The sequence below is a fragment of the Lactuca saligna genome, chromosome 4 (genome assembly GCF_052625555.1).
Source record: "Lactuca saligna cultivar CGN05327 chromosome 4, ASM5262555v1, whole genome shotgun sequence".
NCBI lineage: Eukaryota > Viridiplantae > Streptophyta > Magnoliopsida > Asterales > Asteraceae > Lactuca > Lactuca saligna.
The window spans coordinates 320,775,147-320,781,487 of NC_136420.1; the positions used below are offsets into that span (position 1 = coordinate 320,775,147).

At 31.9% G+C, this 6,341-nt stretch overlaps 1 long non-coding RNA gene across 1 annotated transcript; it reads left to right on the forward strand.

Annotated features, from left to right (window-relative positions):
* The first annotated feature begins 4,475 nt into the window (after positions 1–4,475).
* Positions 4,476–6,075, forward strand: LOC145039769 (uncharacterized). The gene is made up of 3 exons (XR_013679834.1): positions 4,476–4,577; positions 5,642–5,790; positions 5,883–6,075. It is a non-coding gene; the product is annotated as an uncharacterized LOC145039769 (long non-coding RNA).
* The last annotated feature ends 266 nt before the right edge of the window (positions 6,076–6,341 follow it).

Sequence of the window (6,341 nt, forward strand, 5' to 3'; positions counted from 1 at the left end):
ATTAATATTCAAGTTCGTTTTTCCCTTTTTATAGATATATATGATAGTTAAAAAAAAATAAACGAAAACCGGGTCGAACTCGTGACCTAGGTAAAATAGCAAAAATAGCTTAACCGCTGAAATATAAACAACTTATATACACACAATGCCAACGTTTAATATATAAAATAAAGAACATAATAAAATCAAAATAGAAGCGGGAAGTTGTTACCAGAGGTCTTACGCTTTTCTCCTGCTAACGGAATTTTCTTCCTCACCTACAAACATCAGAGCTTCATCACTAATGGCGGATTATTGAGGTTTTTCTTCAATTGCACACGATTGACAGGTAATCTGTTCTTATACTTTTTTTTTTTGTAATTTCATCGTCAAACCTTGCTTAAATTAGTGTTTGATTCATATAATTCTTTGATTTTACTTCAAATAACGTTTATGATTTTAACGGAATCGCATATTGAGTTACTAAATGCACGTAGATCTTAGCGAATTAGTTTCTGAGATGATCGCTGTTTGAATCGTCTCGTAAATGGACATGATCATCAAACATTCGCCGGACTGCCAGAGGACATGAAAGGGCGGCATTCCGCTGAGTTGACGGAGGTCCGACGAGGGTTCGTCCAACAGCTAAATCATAACAACTCAGAGTCGATCATCTATGGCAGGATTCTCATGCAGATGGAGACGACGTGCTCCGTCGAAACCCTTATCCCCCCACCGTCATAACAATGACTCCCCAATATTTTCCGATTACATTTATGAGACACGATCGAGAACTTTCGCACCGCCATAATTGTATACTGAAACAATTCCTCCCTTCGTACTCTCAACTCCAACACCTGATGAATGAATGGTTGCTCACATTAACTTACCAACAAACACAGATCACTCCAACAGAATGAATATGATTCGCATATAGATCACTCCAACATTAATAAAATTGCAAAGATCATTCCAATAATTTCATGTTCTCATGTTCGAATTTCATGTTTCTCATTTCATGTTTTTTCAGATAAAATGGACCAGTTAAATAGATATATTGCACTGATGAGGATTGAAGAAGTTGAAAACGAGAACCATTTCGGATCCATATGCAGGGATCTCGCCCATTTTCTTGGATATATCCACTGGACGGTGCCCACTGAACTCACACGCAGGATTCTTCAGGATGTTGAGACTGTTTCTCTCACTATACCCAGGTACATAACTATTTGATGATTTGATGATAATATTTCTGCGAAAAATTAATAAATTAATAACGTGTTTCACTTCTTGATGAAATGAATTTTTGCCATGGGATAAAATGGAGGCGTCAAAAAACGAGATGTTAAATTGACATTACTTATACATTTTTATGCACATCTTTATCTAAAGTAATTAATTGATGGGATAAATATAGAAAATCACAACCAATTATATATGTAGATGCACAAAAACCCTTATATTATTTTTATATTAAAAAAACCCTTATATTTGAAAAAGACCAAAATATAGTTTTTTTAAGAGAAATTGACAACTAAAAATCTAATGTCATTTACATTTTTGTTTATCAATATGACATTGGTTTTAATTGGGATAAAAAAACAATTAGTTAATGAGAGAAAAATCAACCACATAGAGAATAAAATTGAGTGAAAGTAATCGAAATGTATTTCGGTTTGACATGTTTTTGCATATAATCAAAGAAATATAAGGGATATATATATATATATATATATATATATATATATATATATATATATATATATATATATATATATATATATATATATCATATGTTTAGCTTATCGTTTCTTTTAAAAATCTATAATTTGGTTTTATTTGAAACATATATAATAACATAAGTGTTTTTCTACGTATATATGTATAATTGGTTGGGGTTCTATGTATTTTTCTCTTAATTGTTTATATATAAACTAACTTTAAAAAAAAAGGTATTTCAACCAATAAAAATACCTCACAAACTAAATAGAATGTCTATGTGGTAAAATATGGTGTTTTTTTAACCAATCCAATCAAAAAGTTATAAAACATAGTTTTTGGAAAAGTCATAAATCAATAAATAATTTTGGGTTACTTTTCCAACTACAAAATTTAATCCAAACATTGTTTTATAATTTTTTTAAAGTCACAAGTCAATAAGAATGTGTTTTGTTGTGAAAAAATTCTAATTTTCCATGAAAATTTTGAAAATGCATTTGGTTTATTCAATTTTCAAGAAATTTCCAAGAAAATAAAATTTTCCTATTTTCCGACTTATATATAAATTAGAAAAGTGATTTTTACAGTTTTCTAAATTTTAAGAACGTAAAATGAAAACACAACCGCTTTTAACAAAACTTGTTTTCTAAAGATTTCCTTGAAAATTAAAAATTAAAACTCTACTATATTTACCAGATTAAAACCTTTCTAATTAAAAAAATAAAAATAGGTTTTCATAATCAAACACGCATCCTAAATATTTTTGTCAAAAGTTGTTTTAAAATTTAAAAAACAATCCCACACATCCACTGGGTTTGCTTTGTAACAATAGTGGTATTCATAGTATTTAACTCTTAAGGTTTTCTTTTTTCTGTTGTTAATAAGCTTCAACATGCTTAATTATGTATATACATTAGGATGGAGAAAGACATATCTTTTCATGAGGCGTATACAATGAGGATTCATCTGAAAGAATGTATCAAAAGACTCGATGACAATATGCTTGATATAGAGAGATTCCGAAGGCTTCCATCTCAAATAACAACAGCAATCAAGGAAAAAAGGTCCATTGATTTAATGAATGAAAAAAGGGCATTTGCTTTAAAGTACAAAAGAAGGCTCGTAACTAGAAAGAATTGGAAAATTTATGGTAATGAGAAATAACTTTTTATATATTGTGTGTTTGTTTAACTTTTTGTACAAATGTAAAAATAAATTTGACATCAAGTTGAAATTTTTACAGGAGGTCTTCCAATTCCAATAAATAAAAGACTGTTTTTGGTAGCTCTACAAAACCAGCAAAGGAAAGGTATTATTATATATGTTTTTGATGAGCAAATTACTGAAATGTCCCTGTTCTTGGTAGTTCAATCTTTTCTTTTGAAGTCGGATGATTTGTTACGTTGTAAGTCTCTGTCCAACAGCAAATGACTATAATGCCCTTACTCTTGAATTCCCACTTCCGACACCCAGTCCACCACCACCGGCCGTCCACCGGAAAAATAAATCTAGAACCTGCAACACCACCAGCAACCATAAAATAACCTTTATGAAAATTAAACCAAAATAAAATCTTAAAAAACGAAAATTGCTAACCAAATCTAACCCCAAAACTCAGCTACTGCTATGAAACCCACCCGCACTGTCATTAACCACCTCCCACTGTGGTTAGGTTTAACCAGAGGTTAAACTCAATTTCCGGCGATGAGGAGTAAAATCAGAGGGAGGTGGCGGCTTGAACACGTATAAAAATGATGAAGGGGATCTTAGGGCCGAAGACAAAAAGATCACATGTAATTAAACCCAGTAATTAGGGTTGTACACACACTAGAATGGTACCCGAAATCAAGTAGATGAACTGGTAACCTCGTCGGTTTCTTCGATGTGGTTGATTTCTTCTGATCGTGGGTGAAGGATTTCACCGGAGGGCGTCGTTAATTGGAAACGCAGGAAGGCGACAGATGGTGGTGGTTGTACGATTCCGACACCACCAACAACGATTTCATCCAGGCAGTCGGAGAAGGATTTCAGTTAAGAGATCATCAGTAGAACCAATAAAAGCTCCAGATTGGGTTTCTGTCCCAGATGATCGGAATCCGCCTTTGAAGCCTCTAGCACAATTTGTGAACTGAAGAGGAGAAAAAACTTAAGCTCCAATTCACAACCAGGTCACCGGGAAAGCACACTTGACCTCCGATTGGGAACCTAGTCTTCGATTTGCTGGTAGTTTCATGGCTGTTCAATGGCAAAAAGCTTTTATCCTCCTCCGATGATGGAACTGGTATGTTGCCGACAAAAGGACAGATGAAGGGGGCGGAGGTTGGTGGCGCTGGGAAGCACAGCAGTCCGACGTGTATGTTCCGGCGAGGTGTATGACAGTATGAAGATGGTGGTTGTGAGGGAGATGAGCGGAAGAGAAAGTGAACGGTGAGATAAGAGAAAAGGGTAGAGGAGAAAGACGTAATACATTAGGGGGAGCCTCTTTTTGTTTTTATTTTAGAATGTAAATAGTAAATGATAAATAAAATAATAAATAAATTGGTAAGGGCATAATTGTCTTTCCTTGTTTGGCAGGACTCCCAACGTAACGAAATCAAAATTGAGGGACTATCCGAATCCAAAAAAAATCACAAGGACCAAATGTAAAATTTTTGCAAAAATATAGACCATTCCAGTAGTTTGTTCAATTTAATTTCTCTTTTAATCAATAAGATTGCAAAAATTTGTTAAAATTATAAGCTTTTATATAAAGCTATTTTAAGTTGATTATTATTTTCAGGTGCTTTTAAGAGGTTCGAGAACTTACCAATTGCACTGAAGACTGAGATTCTGAGCCACTTAGACCGAGAAGACCTTCTCAATTCCTCCGGCATATCAAAGTAAGTTAACTTTTTTCTTTTTTTTTTTACAACAGAAAAATAACTTTTCATTAATGTTTCAATAATATATTTTTTTTTCTGATATCTAATATATTATACAAAATAAAAATAAAAAGTAGTTAAAATTAGAGTTATATGAATAGTCCTTAACTATTAGACCTAAAATAACATTTTAATTTGTTTTTTTTATTATAACTATCTATTAAAACAAATAGCTTAAATAAAAAATACATTGTGGGTCTTATCCTACCTTTTACTCCAAACCACATGATTACTCTTAAAAATAAGATAAAATATAAACTATTAAAAATAAAAAGATTACCACAATAAACTTTCATTGATTTTTATTTATTTTAAATGCCTTAATAAATGATAAAAGAACATAATATAATTAATTGATTTATAGACCATAATTAGACAATGAACAAATAATGAAAATAAAATAATTAGAAAAAATATTTATATTTTTTTCTTGGGTAAATTACTCAAATGGTCCCTATGGTTTAGGGTAATTTGCGCATTTGGTTCCTAATTTATATTTTTAACTCGGAAGGTCCCTATTGTTTGTTTTTGTTACGCGTTTGATCCCTATCATACATAAAAAGACTATTTTACCTTTGATTTTTTAATCTATTTAAATAGACACACCCCCAATCCCACCCCTTTCACTTTATCTTACCTGCCCCATCATTTTTTTGTATTTAAATAATAGTCATTTTGGGTAAGACAAGGACCAAGCGTGTAACAAAAACAAACATTAGGGACCAAGCGCGTAACAAAAACAAACAGTAAGGACCTTCCGAGTTAAAAAAATAAGTTAGAAACCAAACGCGCAAATTACCCCAAACCATAGGGACCATTCGTGTAATTTACTCTTTTTTCTTCACCATCTTAAATAGTTAGAAGATGGTAGAAACAAAAAGTAATAAGCTATTTAATTTTTCTATATATAGATTGTTTTGGATGACAATTGATCTTCAACCCTTTATATATATTTAGAAAGATAAACTTATTGTTTCTTTTTTGTTTTGTTATTGATGAATGTATGTGCAATATCAATATAGAGGTTGGCGAACACTAGCTAGGGATGAATTTTTGTGGAGGAGATTATGGGAAAGAGATTCAGAGAGTTTTGGGAGGATTAACCCAGATCTATTTGGTGAACATGGAGAAGAACCGAGTTGGAGAGAGAAATACAAGAAAAACTACCGTTGTAAAATTTATACTTTTAATCATTTATATTTTTATTATATTTAAAAAAAAAAAAAAAAAAAAAAAAATGATATTACTAACAAAGTTCTACAGCTAGGTACAAGGTTCTTCTCTCAAACACCCGCTGCTGGTGCACCAGATGCCAACGACCAGTTTTCACTATGGATATCCTGTTTGAAATTTGCATGGATGGGGAGCTTCACCAGTGCCTCCCCATGACACCAGGACAGATCTCTCGTTATGTCAGCAATGGTGACATACCGGCTGCGAATTAGTGTTTTTTTCATCTATTACAAGACAATAATCATGATTTTTTTTTTGTAAGAAATGTTATGTGAATTTGTGAGATAACTTTCGTAGGAGTAAGGTTTTTCTGACATTAACATCACATATCTTTGTTATTTTTGGGAGGTTGAAAAGATATTGAAATTGGCTTAAAATGATTTTTTTTTTCTTAAATATAAGAAAAATAGATGTAACGACAATTATTAATTGGTATGGTTCCTAAAGTAGATCACATGTTCAAATCTCATAAAAAAAAACTTTTCCCTA